Consider the following 18,402-nt stretch of genomic DNA (forward strand, 5'->3'; position numbering starts at 1 on the left):
CGGAAGTCGATTCGGGAAACGGAGAGGCTCAGAGCCGTTTTCTAGTTTTAGACGGGTTCTGCCCCGGGGTCTCTTGCGAGGAAGATCGAGGGCCGGTCTTCTGCCCGGTGGTGCCGCAGCCTTCCGGAACAACAGAGCTGTGACTTCGCCGCGCTGCACCCCCTCAGCTCAGGTATCGTTTCTCTCTGCCCCTCCAACCCAGGGCAGTGCCTAGAGGACCTGCAGGCACCAGAGCTCCAGCAAGAGGGAGGACAAGAGGGGTCGGAGGTCTGAGTGGCCTGGTAGTTTGAGGTACCCCGTTGTCTTCATCTCTCAGCGCTGGTGTGTCGGGGCTCTACGGTGCAACTCGGAGGCTCTGGTTCCTAGTTGGTTCTCCTAGTCAGCAGCGTGCTTCATGCAGCTAGGTGGACGATTCTCCCGATTCTCCTCGAGTAAATAAATACCGTGCATTCCTCGCAATATAGGTACGTCACGGGGAAGGCAGTACAGCACGGAGAAGACAAGTAATGACTATAGCGTCTTACTATGCTGATAGTGACTACAGTGTGTGTTGGGGGGAGACGACTTGATATATGGGTGAATGTTGAAACCACAATGTTGCGCATGTGAAACTTTCATAAGATTGTATATTAGTGATACCTTAATTTTAAAAAAATACCAGTGCATTCGTCTTCGTGAAGCAGCGTTTGAGGGCCTTCTTTAGACTACCTTTAGGTAACTGGGGCTTAAGCTTGCATATACTAATAGTTACTAAGTCAGAAAAATGGTGGGAAATAATTGATATTTATTGTGAAGCCATTCTTAATGGAAAAGGGAAAGTTTTTGAGAAATAGAAGGGAAAGAGTGCTTCCATTTTTATGAGTATCTGTTATGTGCTCCAGTGGTTCTTAACGTTTTGGAGATCACATGCCACTTAAAAGTCTGGAAATCCAGGGACGATTCTTTAAAAATGGGTACACATACTACACTTGTAATACAATCTGTGTGACTCGGGACACTGAAACCTATTTGTGGATCTTCTACATGTCTGTGAACTTTAGGTTAAGAACCCTTCTTGTGTGGTGTACTTGGCACTTTATTTTACTTTTGATATTCACAGTAACTTAAGAGCCCTCGTTTTACATGTAGGAAGCTAAATAAGGCTCAGACTTCATTCAGGGGTTTGTTTAGGGCTGTTTTTGATTACAAAGCTTGTACTTTTCTTATTGCACAAAACTACTCTAGTATTTGAAATCCAAAAAGATTATTAGGTTTAAAAAAGAAAAAGCTGACCATTGCATAACCCTTTCAATGAAACAACATATTGGGGTTAATTCCTGCTCTGCCTCTTACTAGCTGCATGACATTGGGTGAGTTAATCTGCATCAGTTTCTTCATCTGTGAAATGAAGATAATTGTAACAGTACTTGTCTTACAGGGATGTTATCAGGACCAAGTGAAGAAATGAAGTCCTTAGAACAGTGGACACAAGTGATCCCTGTTAAAGTGGTTTTTGTTATTATCATTGTTTGTCTTCCAACATAGAGTAGTGGTGCTTGAATTTTATGCCAGTTGTATGGTAATATGGTTGGTCTGCTTTGGAACTTGAATGTGTTGATAACCTCAAGAACCCTGTGAAGTTTTCAGTTCTTGAAAAGATCACAAGGGGTTTCTTGAGTTGATTTTGAGTACAGGCACAGTCTTCCTGTTGCTTCTTTCTCTTGTAGGCATGCATGCATTTAGAATGCTTTATAGTTCACATACTTGACTTTCTAAGCTCTGAATTTTTGATGGTGAAATAGTTTTATTATTGAAGCATTTACATATGTGCCTGCCACTTTACCCCATTTTCGGTCCCTAGTGGTCTTAATCTTTACAGCTTGTCTGACAGCTTGTCATACATGGGTATTGCCGGCAGCTGCCACTTTTTTGATGCATTAAAACCTCTTGGGGATAAGGTGATAAAGCTTTTTAAGTAGACTGATCAGTTGTTTGTTAATTTTTAATATTTGGAGACTGATTAGTATCATAGCTTCAGAGGAAAATTGCATATAATTAAATAGTAATTTCCATGTAAATGCAGCCATTGACAGACTCCAAACACTCTCCTTGCAATGTGTACCATGAATTTTGGAATCATGAACAATAACAAATTTTGAAAAACAAGCAATTTGTAATACCCATTCTGAGGATTTTCCAATTTCCTTGATTGCTAATACTTGACAGGGAGCCAATTAGTGTAGGAACACCATGGGGGATGAGAACATACTTAGAAACATGTTTTTCTTGCAATTTTATTGCAATCTGAAGTCTAAGATTAAAGTACTCAAATACTCTGTAGCATGTTTTGATGGTGATGGCATGGGGGAGATGTTGCTTTGTGTTGGGTAGGAGCAGAAAGTAATTGCTTTTGATTACATACTTGTGAGAAAAAAATTATTTCAGTCCTAGCAGTCAAGAGGATTGTTTTGTATTTTTCTGCAGTCTTGAAGAGAAAGAATTGTTCAAGGTATTTGACCCACAGTTTGAACACATAATTGGGCTTAGACTTCATTCCGTTCACTAATTGGTCTAACTTACTAATTTAAGTTGATTAAATTTCTTTATAAAATTATGGACAATGAAAGATTCCTTAAAGAACTCTTGTATTGCAATGTTAGAAAGTTAAAGGTAGATTCAGTTTGTGGCCATCAAGGGAAAGAAAATTAATTCACAGATATTTTCTTCATTTCAAGTTACAATTTTCATACTTGCTTTTATGTTTTGTGTGGTGAGAGCTTTTCTCCCAACAGATAGTAGTTGCTATTAATTATTTTTCAATTAACTTGACTGCCTCCTAAATGTGGTAGCATGGTATACAGCATGCTCTGTTCCTAAGGTATTGATATTGAATTGGTTCATAAGGATACCTCAGAGGTACTTTATGGATGCATGTACATTCCTTCAGAAGGCATTGAGGTCCCATTCTGCCCTAGGCAGTGTACTACTTACTCTTCAAGAACTCAGGTCTGTATTGGAGAAAGATTTGTGGACAGATAAATTATGGTAGGTGGTTGAACAGAGGTATGCAAATGGAAATATTTTAGAGCAATTACTTGTTCATCTTTCTGGAAGTGGTCCAGATCAAAGTATTGTTGTGTAATGTATATATGAATTCTGACACTGTATATATATCAAAATTGAATAGTGTTATATCACCATGATATATATATATATATATATAGTGTATGTGTGTGTGTGTATGCACACTATAACATACCATATAACAATATATGGCATGTAAAAATCTAATATAACAAATTAGATTTTATTACCTTAATGGATTCTAGTATATCATTTTACCTTTAAATGACTTTAGCTTAGGTTTAAATTTCAGCTATCTTTCTTTGTTTTCATTTTCTTTGACGGATTCTTGAATGTTTGGCCTTCACTAATATTCTCTTGTATAGTAGTTCTTAAACTTTTGAGGCTATTTAACTTTATTGTAGTTTGTGTGTGTGTGTGTGTGTGCGCGCACATGTATGTGTAGCCTGAGGACTTGATATGGTGTTTTATCACCATGATGTTTTTTTCTGGTGGGACTCTTGAAGCCTGTTCTACAAATTTTGGTTTAATAGAGAGATGAGTATTCATTTAGTATTTGAAATCAAATAGTCATAGTAGATAAATATTTTGTCATTGAGCCTGAATTGAACAGCACCATATGATTGTAATGTGAAGTTTTGTTACCTTGAATAGTTGAGGAATTTGTACCATGTTTTTCAGAGCTTGTAGGTAAATCATTTCAGTGTAGTTTGCCTGTTTGTGTTGAGATGCTAATAACGAACATTTGTCCATTGTGTTTTCTATTCATTATCCTTTTTTGGCCAGAGATGAGGTAAAGGTAATCTAATAATATACAACATACATTTTCTGTAGTGTCCCCTTGTTTTTGTCCAGCAATTCTGCCCTGGTTTAACCTCTCTCTTGTCCACTTAGGGAGATTCAACTCCAAGGATACTCCCTGGTATATGTGGTGAAGCTATTAGGAAGAGAAAACAGTTGAAACCTCCTAAGTGTGATCTAATTTTTCATGTCATGGTGAAGAAGGAAACCCATTTATGGCTGCATAAATGATTTATAGAAAGAAATTGAAAAGGATTTGGAAAAAAATGTTTTAACTTAGCATTACCTGAATTGAGGCAGGGACTAAGGAGGCATGATCAGAATCTTAAGGGGAGTGAGAATGTAAAGTAGGGAACCATATGTAACTTTTTTAAAGCAGATTTTATTCTGGAATAATTTTAGATTTATAAAAAAAGTTGCAAAAACAGTACAGAGAATTCCTGTAACATTTTTCCACTGATTTTTTTTTTACAAGTTTTTCCACTAATTTCCTTTCTGTGTTCCAGGATTCAATCCAGGATACCACATTGCTACACAAACCAGACCATGTGTAGTTTTGATAAATAGGTTGGGGTTTCTAATGAGCTTTTCCTCTGCGATGTATGTGGCCCAGTAATCCATCCCCTCAGTGATGAAGAGAGAAAATCACTTACCATGAGAATAAATAATAATGCATAGGTAGTGTTTTGTACCCCTTGATTCCCAAAGCACTGTTAACTCAGTGGAATAGTTGGCTTTGTTCCCAGGAGGGTGGTGTAAAGTTTCCAGCAAAGCTAAGAGCTGATCCTTATTGAGCTGCTCTTCCTAGGCTCTACTAACATCGTGTGCTCATCTCATAGATTTTACTACAAGGGGCTATCGTTAATTACTTATCTGTCTTCACTACTAAACTGTTTCTAAAGGGGTCAGGGACCATCTTACTCATTTTGTAATCCTCAGAGTCCAACATATTGCTTTGCATGTAATAGGTTCTTGGTACACATCTGAAGAAATTAGTAAATCCTTGTTTGGTAACATAGAGTATTAGTATTAGTTCAACAGAAGTTTTGTTTTGAAGAACATAAGTGTTGAGTTCTTCAAATCAAGTCATCTTAGGTTGCCATTTCTGTTGCTAGTTGAGGTTTTCTTCTTAGAATCTTAAATAACTATAAAATCCTCATTTAAAGTTTTCTTCCCTCTGATTATATAAGTAATTTATTACCTTTAAAAATAAGAGTAGATTTGAAAATACTGGGTGATAGTACAGGTAGAGATTTTGTTAGGTTTTAAGTATATGTGTGACCCACTGGGCTGTGGATCTGGCCGTTTGCCTGCCGTTTCATGTGCAGTTAATGAAATAACACCTTACTAGACTTATTGAGGGAGACGGCTTGTCAGATTCAGAGAATTAGTTTAAAATTTTTCCTGTTATAGCCAAGATTCAGTGGCCCAGGATCACCTAAGCTTAAAAGCTGCCGTGGTATGGGAACACAAGGGTCTGTCTTAATTCTGTGGATTGGGCATCAGAGTCAGTTTGGTAAATAGAAAAAAAAATCAGGATAGGAGGGAGTTGTAAACTGAATCTGCTGTTTTCTCGATTTAAACTAAAGACTGTGACAGGCATAGATGAACCAGTTTTCTGTTTGTTTTTTCTCCAGACATCCCATGATGTTACAAAATGAGCAGTGATAAATTATTACTTCTCTGTGTTCTACTCATGTTTGCTTTGAATGCCTTTTCCTGTTTTCTCTGAACTGTGTTGAGATTTGCAAACTCTATTCCAGGGGGCAATTGAGTTTTAACTATGCTTTCATATATACTATTCATTTCATTTCGTTCCTGAACTCTAGTTTGCTTTAAAGAGAATGGTGTAATAGAATCTGAGTTAAGAAATGTAGAATTACTTTTGTCTTGGTCAGCTTAAACCTTAATAAATGTATGTTTTTTTTTAACCAGTGAATGATAACTCCAGCCTCCTCCCAGTTTAGAGTGACTCAGTATGGTGAGAATAATCTGATAAAAGCTTCTCTTTAAAACCGGAAGGGCAAATAGTTCTTTGTTCCTGGCTTAACCTGAAGGTGCATGCTCTGGGTTTTGGAATTTTGTTGTAGCATTAGGGGTCCAGAGGTTTTATGTCAATTTGAGGAGAACTGAGGGGCTAAAACCTCAGCTATGTTTAGAAATGCTGTTAATTAGGTACAAGTGGGGAAATCTGTTAAAAGATTAAAAGCCTTTCTTTCCAAATTCCAAAATAGACTGCAACTTATACACTGCTCGATAATGTCATGTTGGAAGTTGAATTTGAAAGAAACAAAGGAATAATAAAACTGAGTAACTAATTATGAGATAAAGGAATGTAGGAGCTTAAAAAACTTTTTAAAAATTTTATCAAGAGAGTCTGTGAAACTTTTAGATAAAAATCTTGAAGAAAAAAGGAGAAAATCTTTGTGCCCTGGAGGTAGGCAATTTTTAAAAAAATAAGACACAAAATACACAAACTATAAAAAAAATTGTTAAGTTGGATTTCTTTTTTTTTTTTTTTTTAAATAATTATTTTTTATTGAAGGGTAGTTGACACACAGTATTACATTACATGAGTTTCAAGTGTACAACACAGTGGTAGAACATTTATATACATAATTCTAGGTTCCAGCTATCACCCTACCAGGCTGTTACAATATCTTGACTATATTCCTTATGCTATACCTTACATCCCGGTTACTAATTTATTTTACCATTGGAAGTCTGTCCTTTTTTTTTTTTTTTTTTTTTGTGAGGGCATCTCTCATATTTATTGATCAAATGGTTGTTAACGACAATAAAATTCTGTATAGGGGAGTCAATGCTCAATGCACAATCATTAATCCACCCCAAGCCTAATTTTTGTCAGTCTCCAATCTTCTGAGGCATAACAAACAAGTTTTTACATGTAGAACAAATTCTTACATAATGAATAAGTTACATAGTGAACAGTACAAGGGCAGTCATCACAGAAACTTTCGGTTTTGCTCATGCATTATGAACTCTAAACAGTCAGTTCAAATATGAATACTCATTTGGTTTTTATACTTGATTTATATGTGGATACCACATTTCTCTCTTTATTATTATTATTTTTAATAAAATGCTGAAGTGGTAGGTAGATACAAGATAAAGGTAGAAAACATAGTTTAGTGTTGTAAGAGAGCACATGTAGATGATCAGGTGTGTGCCTGTAGACTATGTGTTAATCCAAGCTAGACCAGGGCAATAAAACATCCACGTATGCAGAAGATTTCTCTCAGAACGGGGGGGTGAGGTTCTAAGCCTCACCTCTGTTGATCCCCAATTTCTCACCTGATGGCCCCCCTGCGACTGTGCCTGTCTTAGGTTGTTCCTCCCTTGAGGAATCTTACCCGTCTCTGGCTAACCAGTCATCTTCCGGGGCCATACAGGGAAATGTGAAGTTGGTAAGTGAGAGAGAAGCCTTATTGTTTGAAAAAGTTAGCTTTTTACTTCTTTGCATATTTATGCCCTGTGGCTTCTATGCCCAGCATTTGTCTTGAGGTATCTTTACCACTTGGAAGAATTATGATACTCGGTAAATTTGATATGAGGCACGAATTCTATTTAAGGGTTGTAATTAGGAAGGAAGAAGAAAAGCTATAGAAGTAGCAGGCGGAAGAAAACATGGGAAGATTGATTATTTCTTTGATATATCTTCTTGTAGAGTAACTTCAGCATGTATAGGTTTTAAGCTACTACTTAAATTGCACACACACATTAACATAATAGGAGTATAGTTACATAACCAAAGCATATCTGTAATTACCAGCCATCTGCAGTGAAACCAAGAAAACCAGTTAGGCACCTTAGGCATTTGTGAAAACTTATCTATGATATGGTGGATATTGTCCAAATGAACTTGAACAGTCTGAGAGAAATCAGACAAATTAAAACAACCCATTCCTGGGGACTGTTCACATGCCATATGTTCTTTTAACAGTAAATAGTTTGTAGTTGTAAGACTTTGGAGCGCTACAATTTGCACTTCTCCAAATTCTTGGTTGAGTTCCAACAGTATAGATCCAGTCCAATTTTGTTGTTTTACTGTATGCACAGGCCAGCTTAGATATCTCCTTCCTCATTCCCATGGCAAGTCCAGGAACTGGTGGGATGAGTGCATCTACAGCTGTAGCAGTGCGTGGATCTTTGTTGGGGTTTTTTGATGATCATCTTCTGGCATGAGTCTTCCAGAGAGTGCAGATGTTGGAAGTTCTTTTTCATATCGTATCTTAGTTCATTTTCGGGGTAGCCCAATTAGGCTTTGATCCTCTGTATAAACACAAACAGACCCTTTGCCTACACTTTTATATGCCCTTTATACCCTTGTGTAGAACTCGTTGGAGGTTACCACACAGGAACTGCCCTTTTTTTTTTTTTTTTTTTTTTTTGCTATCACTGATCTACACTTATATGATGAATATTATGTTTACTAGGCTCTCCCCTATACCAGGTCTCCCCTATAAACCCCTTTACAGTCACTGTCCATCAGCATAGCAAAATGTTGTAGAATCACTACTTGCCTTCTCTGTGTTGTACAGCCCTCCCTTTTCTCCTACCCCCCCATGCATGTTAATCTTAATACCCCCCTACTTCTCCCCCCCTTATCCCTCCCTACCCACCCATCCTCCCCAGTCCCTTTCCCTTTGGTACCTGTTAGTCCATTCTTGAGTTCTGTGATTCTGCTGCTGTTTTGTTCCTTCAGTTTTTCCTTTGTTCTTATATTCCACAGATAAGTGAAATCATTTGGTATTTCTCTTTCTCCGCTTGGCTTGTTTCACTGAGCATAATACCCTCCAGCTCCATCCATGTTGCTGCAAATGATTGGATTTGCCCTTTTCTTATGGCTGAGTAGTATTCCATTGTGTATATGTACCACATCTTCTTTATCCATTCATCTATTGATGGACATTTAGGTTGCTTCCAATTCTTGGCTATTGTAAATAGTGCTGCAATAAACATAGGGGTGCATCTGTCTTTCTCAAACTTGATTGCTGCGTTCTTAGGGTAAATTCCTAGGAGTGCAATTCCTGGGTCAAATGGTAAGTCTGTTTTGAGCATTTTGAGGAACCTCCATACTGCTTTCCACAATGGTTGAACTAACTTACATTCCCACCAGCAGTGTAGGAGGGTTCCCCTTTCTCCACAGCCTCGCCAACATTTGTTGTTGTTTGTCTTTTGGATGGCAGCCATCCTTACTGGTGTGAGGTGATACCTCATTGTAGTTTTAATTTGCATTTCTCTGATAATTAGCGATGTGGAGCATCTTTTCATGTGTCTGTTGGCCATCTCTATTTCTTTTTTGGAGAACTGTCTGTTCAGTTCCTCTGCCCATTTTTTAATTGGGTTATTTGTTTTTTGTTTGTTGAGGTGTGAGAGCTCCTTATATATTCTGGGTGTCAAGCCTTTATCGGATGTGTCATTTTCAAATATATTCTCCCATACTGTAGGGATCCTTCTTGTTCTATTGATGGTGTCTTTTGCTGTACAGAAGCTTTTCAGCTTAATATAGTCCCACTTACTCATTTTTGCTGTTGTTTTCCTTGCCCGGGGAGATATGTTCAAGAAGAGGTCACTCATGTTTATGTCTAAGAGGTTTGTGCCTATGTTTTCTTCCAAGAGTTTAATGGTTTCATGGCTTACATTCAGGTCTTTGATCCATTTTGAGTTTACTTTTGTATATGGGGTTAGACAATGGTCCAGTTTCATTCTCCTACATGTAGCTGTCCAGTTTTGCCAGCACCACCTGTTGAAGAGACTGTCATTTCGCCATTGTATGTCCATGGCTCCTTTATCAAATATTAATTGACCATATATGTCTGGGTTAATGTCTGGATTCTCTAGTTTGTTCCATTGGTCTGTGGCTCTGCTCTTGTGCCAGTACCAAATTGTCTTGATTACTATGGCTTTATAGTAGAGCTTGAAGTTGGGGAGTGAGATCCCCCCTACTTTATTCTTCTTTCTCAGGATTGCTTTGGCTATTCGGGGTCTTTGGTGTTTCCATATGAATTTTTGAATTATTTGTTCCAGTTCATTGAAGAATGTTGCTGGTAGTTTCATAGGGATTGCATCAAATCTGTATATTGCTTTGGGCAGGATGGCCATTTTGACGATATTGATTCTTCCTAGCCACGAGCATGGGGTGAGTTTCCATCTGTTAGTGTCCCCTTTAATTTCTCTTAAGAGTGACTTGTAGTTTTCAGAGTATAAGTCTTTCACTTCTTTGGTTAGGTTTATTCCTAGGTATTTTATTTTTTTTTATGCAATTGTGAATGGAGTTGTTTTCCTGATTTCTCTTTCTGTTGGTTCATTGTTAGTATATAGGAAAGCCACAGATTTCTGTGTGTTGATTTTGTATCCTGCAACTTTGCTGTATTCCGATATCAGTTCTAGTAGTTTTGGGGTGGAGTCTTTAGGGTTTTTTATGTACAGTATCATGTCATCTGCAAATAGTGACAGTTTAACTTCTTCTTTACCAATCTGGATTCCTTGTATTTCTTTATTTTGTCTGATTGCCGTGGCTAGGACCTCCAGTACTATGTTAAATAACAGTGGAGAGAGTGGGCATCCCTGTCTAGTTCCCGATCTCAGAGGAAATGCTTTCAGCTTCTCGCTGTTCAATATAATGTTGGCTGTGGGTTTATCATAGATGGCCTTTATTATGTTGAGGTACTTGCCCTCTATTCCCATTTTGCTGAGAGTTTTTAACATGAATGGATGTTGAACTTTGTCAAATGCTTTTTCAGCATCTATTGAGATGATCATGTGGTTTTTGTCTTTCTTTTTGTTGATGTGGTGGATGATGTTGATGGACTTTCGAATGTTGTACCATCCTTGCATCCCTGGAATGAATCCCACTTGGTCATGGTGTATGATCCTTTTGATGTATTTTTGAATTCGGTTTGCTAATATTTTGTTGAGTATTTTTGCATCTACGTTCATCAGGGATATTGGTCTGTAGTTTTCTTTTTTGGTGGGGTCTTTGCCTGGTTTTGGTATTAGGGTGATGTTAGCTTCATAGAATGAGTTTGGGAGTATCCCCTCCTCCTCTATTTTTTGGAAAACTTTAAGGAGAATGGGTATTATGTCTTCCCTGTATGTCTGATAAAATTCCGAGGTAAATCCATCTGGCCCGGGGGTTTTGTTCTTTGGTAGTTTTTTGATTACCTCTTCAATTTCGTTGCTGGTAATTGGTCTGTTTAGATTTTCTGTTTCTTCCTGGGTCAATCTTGGAAGGTTATATTTTTCTAGGAAGTTGTCCATTTCTCCTAGGTTTCCCAGCTTGTTAGCATATAGGTTTTCATAGTATTCTCCAATAATTCTTTGCATTTCTGTGGGGTCCGTCGTGATTTTTCCTTTCTCGTTTCTGATACTGTTGATTTGTGTTGACTCTCTTTTCTTCTTAATAAGTCTGGCTAGAGGCTTATCTATTTTGTTTATTTTCTCAAAGAACCAGCTCTTGGTTTCATTGATTTTTGCTATTGTTTTAATCTTCTCAATTTTATTTATTTCTTCTCTGATCTTTATTATGTCCCTCCTTCTGCTGACCTTAGGCCTCATCTGTTCTTCTTTTTCCAATTTCGATAATTGTGACATTAGACCATTCATTTGGGATTGCTCTTCCTTTTTTAAATATGCTTGGATTGCTATATACTTTCCTCTTAAGACTGCTTTTGCTGTGTCCCACAGAAGTTGGGGCTTAGTGTTGTTGTTGTCATTTGTTTCCATATATTGCTGGATCTCCATTTTGATTTGGTCATTGATCCATTGATTATTTAGGAGCGTGTTGTTAAGCCTCCATGTGTTTGTGAGCCTCTTTGCTTTCTTTGTACAGTTTATTTCTAGTTTTATGCCTTTGTGGTCTGAAAAGTTGGTTGGTAGGATTTCAATCTTTTGGAATTTTCTGAGGCTCTTTTTGTGGCCTAGTATGTGGTCTATTCTGGAGAATGTACCATGTGCACTTGAGAAGAATGTATATCCCGCTGCTTTTGGATGTAGAGTTCTATAGATGTCTATTAGGTCCATCTGCTCTACTGTGTTGTTCAGTGCTTCCGTGTCCTTACTTATTTTCTGCCCAGTGGATCTATCCTTTGGGGTGAGTGGTGTGTTGAAGTCTCCTAGAATGAATGCATTGCAGTCTATATCCCCCTTTAGTTCTGTTAGTATTTGTTTGACATATGCTGGTGCTCCTGTGTTGGGTGCATATATATTTAGAATGGTTATATCCTCTTGTTTGACTGAGCCCTTTATCATTATGTAGTGTCCTTCTTTATCTCTTGTTACTTTCTTTGTTTTGAAGTCTATTTTGTCTGATATTAGTACTGCAACCCCTGCTTTCTTCTCACTGTTGTTTGCTTGAAATATGTTTTTCCATCCCTTGACTTTTAGTCTGTACATGTCTTTGGGTTTGAGGTGAGTTTCTTGTAAGCAGCATATAGATGGGTCTTGCTTTTTTATCCATTCTGTTACTCTGTGTCTTTTGATTGGTGCATTCAACCCATTAACATTTAGGGTGACTATTGAAAGATATGTACTTATTGCCATTGCAGGCTTTAAATTCGTGGTTACCAAAGGTTCAAGGTTAGCCTCTTTAGTATCTTACTGCCTAACTTAGCTCGCTTATTGAGCTGTTATATACACTGTCTGGAGATTCTTTTCTTCTCTTCCTTCTTGCTCCTCCTCCTCGATTCTTCATATGTTGGGTGTTTTGTGCTGTGCTCCTTCTAGGAGTGCTCCCATCTAGAGCAGTCCCTGTAAGATGTTCTGTAGAGGTGGTTTGTGGAAAGCAAATTCCCTCAGCTTTTGTTTGTCTGGGAATTGTTTAATCCCACCGTCATATTTGAATGATAGTCGTGCTGGATACAGTATCCTTGGTTCAAGGCCCTTCTGTTTCATTGTATTAAATATATCATGCCATTCTCTTCTGGCCTGTAGGGTTTCTGTTGAGAAATCTGACGTTAGCCTGATGGGTTTCCCTTTATAGGTGACCTTTTTCTCTCTAGCTGCCTTTAACACTCTTTCCTTGTCCTTGATCTTTGCCATTTTAATTATTATGTGTCTTGGTGTTGCCCTTCTTGGATCCTTTCTGTTGGGGGTTCTGTGTATTTCCGTGGTCTGTTCGATTACTTCCTCCCCCAGTGTGGGGAAGTTTTCAGCAATTATTTCTTCTAAGATACTTTCCATCTCTTTGCCTCTCTCTTCTTCTTCTGGGACCCCTATAATACGGATATTGTTCCTTCTAGATTGGTCACACAGTTCTCTTAATATTGTTTCATTCCTGGAGATCCTTTTGTCTCTCTCTATGTCAGCTTCTATGCGTTCCTGTTCTCTGATTTCAATTCCATCAATGGCCTCTTGCATTCTATCCATTCTGCTTATAAACCCTTCCAGAGTTTGTTTCATTTCTGCGATCTCCTTTCTGGCATCTGTGATCTCTTTCCGGACTTCATCCCATTTTTCTTGCGTATTTCTCTGCATCTCTGTCAGCATGTTTATGATTCTTATTTTGAATTCTTTGTCAGGAAGACTGGTTAGGTCTGTCTCCTTCTCTGGTGTTGTCTCTGTGATCTTTGTCTGCCTGTAGCTTTGCCTTTTCATGGTGATAGGAATAGTCTGCAGAACTGGGACGAGTGACGGCTGGAAGGACTTCCTTTCTTGTTGGTTTGTGGCCCTCCTCTCCTGGGAGAACAGCGGCCTCTAGTGGCTTGTGCTGCGCAGCTGCGCGCAGACAGGGTTTCTGCCTCCTGCCCGGCTGCTATGGAGTTAATCTCCGCTGTTGCTGTGGGCGTGGCCTGGCTCGGGCAGCTACTCCAAAATGGTGGAGTCGCGTTGGAGCAGGAGCTGCTGGGAGGCTATTTATCTCCGTAAGGGGCCTCCCTGCTCCCTGCAGCCCAGGGGTTAGGGTGCCCAGAGATCCCGGATTCCCTACCTCTGGATTAAGTGACCCGCCCTGCCCCTTTAAGACTTCCAAAAAGCACCCGCCAAAACAAAACAACGACCACAAAAAAAAACAAGAAAAAAAATTTTTTTAATTAAAAAAAAAAAAAGTAGTCGTTCGTTTTTCTTTATTCTCCGGTGCCAGCCTCAGGCCTCTGCTCACCGGTCTTTCTGCCCTGTTTCCCTAGTATTGGGGTCTCTGTCCCTTTAAGACTTCCAAAAAGCGCTCGCCAAAACAAAGCAGCAAAAAGTTCAAAAAAAAAAAAAATGGTCGCGCGCTTTTCTTATGTCCTCTGTCGCCCAGCCTCCAGTGCCTGCTCACTGTTCTTGCTGCCCTGTTTTCCCAGTATCGAGGGCCCTGCACTCTGGCCCGGATGGCTGGGGCTGGGTGTTCGGCAGCCCTGGGCTCCGTCTCCCTCCCGCTCTGCCTGCTCTTCTCCCGCCGGGAGCTGGGGGGAGGGGCGCTCGGCTCCCGCGGGGCCGGGGCTTGTATCTTACCCCCTTTGCGAGGCGCTGGGTTCTCTCAGGTGCGGATGTGGTCTGGATATTGTCCTGTGTCCTCTGGTCTTTATTCTAGGAAGGGTTGTCTTTGTTATATTTTCATAGATATATGTTGTTTTGGGAGGAGATTTCCGCTGCTCTACTCACGCCGCCATCTTCCACCCCCGCCTGGATTTCTTCAAATTAAAAACTTTTTAAATACTTTTTTAAGTGTTTTCAGAAAATTTAAAAAAACAAGCCACAGATATTTTTTCATATATATCTAACAAAGGGTTTGTATTCCGAATATATAAATAACTACAACTCAATAGTAAGAAGACAAACAGCTCAATTTTTTTTAATGCCAAATATTTGGATACCAAAGAAGCTTTCCCAAATAGCCAATAAGCATGTGAAAAGATACTCAATATTGTTAGTCCTTAGGAAATGCAAATTAAAACCGCAACGGATACCACTTCACACTTATAGAATGGATAAAATTTAAAAGATCCACAATACCAAATGGTGGGTGTCCAGCAACTGGAGCTCTCATATATTGTTAGTGGAAGTGCAAGATGGCACAGCTACTCTGGAAAACAGTTTGGCAGTTTCTTGTAAGTTAAATATATACTTGCTATATGACCTAGCAACCCCATACTTATCTGTTTACCCAAGAGAATGCAAACATGTCCACACAAGACTTATACTTGAATGTTCATAACAAGCTTTATCTGTAATAGCCCCAAATTGGATAGAACCAAATGTCCTTCAACTGGTGAATGGATAAACACATTATTGTATGTTCATATTATGGGCTACTTACTACACAGCAGTAAAGAGGAAAGACACACCTAACTCCATGTATGACACAAAAGACTGTGTATGATGCCATGTGTATGGCTTTCTGTAAAAGGCAAAACTGATGTGTTAGGAAACACATCAGTGGTTGTGCAGCGGGTTGGAGAAGGGGGGCTGGCAGAAAAGGTAACTTACCGCGATGACGAAATGTTCTGTATCATGACTGTATTTAATATCATAATCTTACATGATCGTCAAAACACTAATTGTTTAAATTGGTGATTTTTATTCTATATAAATTATACCTCAATAAAGCTGATTCTGTCAAGAATTTTTTTGCCAGTGATTTAGGCAAGATTAGAGAATGGGTTCAGATTAATTTCAATCTGTATTTGTTATAGGCACTAAAATAGTTTTGAAATAATCAGTATCACTGAATTGAGTTGCAAGGAGCTTACTAGTTATCTGTGTTGGGTCAAGTTTAGATCAACATTATTATTAATGAGAATAGATGGAAATAACGTACACATTTTATTTGAAGTTGCATGGTCAGGGAGTAATAGTTCAAATAATTAAAGAAAGTTGGGGCTGATTGTGAATCCCTACTCTGGTCTATGTCTTTACAGAGTCTAATACTGTGACCACCAGTTTCTAGAAATAATTATTTGCTTTTGCATCCAGTCAAGCACTTTTATAACTTTTTCCTCTTCTCTAATGGGTCCTTCTCACTCCTCTTTGCGAGATCTGTTTTTGAGGGAAGGTACATTTAATATTGATCCCCTCAGTGTTCTATAATTAGTCTTTTTCTTCATCTGCTTGCTTTCCATGGCAGTCTTTTTCCATTAACCATGTTTTTTAACTGCCCTCAGGGTACTGGTGTTTCTGTTGCTCCAGATGCTTATTTCCATTTGTCTTGTCAATATATTCACCTGGATATCCTAGAGACACTTCACGCTTAACATGTTCAGTTCTGTACCCATTATCTTTTCCTCCATATTTGCCCCGCCTCCTTAATTCTCCACCATGATTCATCCAGGCTTCTAAGCATAGAAAGTCCCAATTTGTCCTTGGCTTTTAGCTTTCCTTTATCTTTTTGACCTCACAGGTCACTGATCCTGTTGCTTCTAAGAAACAAAGACTACCCTCTGCCCCTCTGCAGTGCCTGGCTACTCTCTTGGACCAGTGTCCTCTTGTCTCCCAGCCATTGGTCTGCTCTCCTCATCAATCTCTTTTGCATTGCCCCCAGAGTTACTTCTTTTAAAACATGTGCTCCTTTTTCTCCCTTAGTTGGAAAAACATGTCTTGGTTTTTTTGGTGGTGGTTGTTACTTCAAGTCTGAAATGAAGTTCTCTTCCTTTAAGTTTCCATGAGAAGTACTTCTGAGATCTTCCTCTCCCAATAATCTTTTTTTCCTTTCTTGGGGTTCTTGATATATCAGTATTATGGGTTAAGATGTAAGCTCTGCGGTCACAGTGCCTGGCTCTTTCAGTTGTCTATAGGCAACTGGGTGACTATAGGCAAGTTACTTTAGCTCTCTGTGCCTCTGTTTCCTAATATATAAGATATGGATAATAATATAAGCATGTTATATGGTTGATATGAGAGTTAAGTGAGATGATACATGAAGCGCTTCAAACAGTGCTGGCACATAGTAAGTTCTCAGTAAAGGTACATTGTTTTCATCATCCTTGAGAAAAAAAATCAAAACACTCAGTATTTTGGATTATTGCTGTGGTTGTTTCCAAATGATATTTCTCTGGAAAATGAGTTGTTCCTCAGGTACACTTAGTGCCATCTTCCTCATTTACTGTGATCTGGGCTGCTGTGGCCCCAGCACAAACTACCGTCATCACCTGGCAACCCAGCAGCCTGTTTTGCACATAGAGCCATATTCCCTAAGGCCCTCCTGTTGTGCCAAGTCACCTGGGTCTAGGTCCCAGTCTCAACAAGTCCTTTCCCTTACACTCCAAGTCTTGCTCCCCAAGAGCAGCTGAATTATTTTCTTTTCTTAGTGCATTTCCATTTTTTGAGCTGAGAAAAGTGTAGAGAAGTTAAGTAGCTTATCTGAGATAACTCAGTAGTAAGATTGATGCCCTTGGCTCCTACACTGTCCTGTACTTAGAATCAGTCACCCTAGTTTGGCCCCAGGTGGTCTTTTAAACGCTTGGCTTTCATAATGCTGAATTTCCATCACTCCTTTCTTGACTCAGTACTTTTGCTAATGCTGGTCTTTCTTCCTAGGGTCCTAGTCCTTTATTTTCTGCCTTGCAAATGCTTACAGTCTTAAGTAACAGCTCTATTTTCTCTCCCATGGAGACTTCCTTATTTGTGGGCAGAGTTAGCTCCTCTCCCCTTCTTTGCCCTCCACATGTTATTCATCCCTCTTTTTTAATTTACTTTATTTTTATGTTTTATTAAGTTATCATTGATGAGCAACATTGTGGTTCTTACATTCACCCATATTATCAAATCCCCCCAGCACCCCACTGCAGTCACTGTCCATAAGCATAGTAAGATGCTATAGTGTCACTACTTGTCTTCTCTGTGCTATACTACCTTCCCTGTGACCCCTCTATACTATATGTACTAATCATAATGCCCATTAATCCCCTTCTCCCTTCCTCCCTACCCACCCTCCCAACCCCCTTCCCTTTGGTAACTGCTAGTCCCTTCTTGGAGTTTGTGAATCTTCTGTTTTGTTATTTCAGTTTTGCTTTGTTGTTATATTCCACGGATGAGGGAAATCATTTGGTACTTGTCTTTCCCTGCCAGGTTTATTTCACTGAGCATAATACCCTCTAGCTCCATCCATGTTGTTACAAATGGTGGATTTGTTTTCTTCTTATGGCTGAATAATATTCCATTGTGTATAATGTACCACATCTTCTTTATCCATTCATCTACTGATGGACACTTAGGTTGCTTCCATATCTTGGCGATTGTAAAGAGTGCTGCAGTAAACATAGGGGTGCATATGTCTTTTTGAATCTGAGGACTTGTTCTCTTTTTTTAAATTATTTTATTTTTTGCTTTCTTAAAATTTTGTTATCATTAATCTACAATTACATGAGGAATATTATGTTTACTAGACTCCCCACATCACCAAGTCCCCACAGCATACCCCATTACAGTCACTGTCTGTCAGCGTAGTAAGATGTTATAGAATCACTACTTGTATTCTCTGTGTTGTACAACCCTCCCTGTGCCGCCACTACATTATGTCTGCTAATAGTAATGCCCCCCCCCTTTTTTCCCCTATCCCTCCCTTGCCACCCATCCTCCCCAGTCCCTTTCCTTTTGGTA

General features: G+C 39.0%; 1 protein-coding gene across 6 annotated transcripts in view; it reads left to right on the plus strand.

The window, feature by feature from the left end:
* Positions 1-19: 19 nt before the first annotated feature.
* Positions 20-18,402, plus strand: part of AREL1 (apoptosis resistant E3 ubiquitin protein ligase 1) — a 61,444-nt gene continuing 43,061 nt past the window's right edge. For 4 of the 6 annotated variants that reach the window (XM_036913181.2, XM_036913183.2, XM_036913184.2 and 1 more), the window contains exon 1: positions 20-172. The gene's annotated coding sequence lies outside the window, so the exon portion shown is untranslated. The remainder of the gene's footprint in view (positions 173-18,402) is intronic. The other 2 variants (XM_036913182.2, XM_036913186.2) reach the window with 2 other exon arrangements.

The sequence above is a fragment of the Manis pentadactyla genome, chromosome 11 (genome assembly GCF_030020395.1).
Source record: "Manis pentadactyla isolate mManPen7 chromosome 11, mManPen7.hap1, whole genome shotgun sequence".
Taxonomy (NCBI): Eukaryota; Metazoa; Chordata; class Mammalia; order Pholidota; family Manidae; genus Manis; species Manis pentadactyla.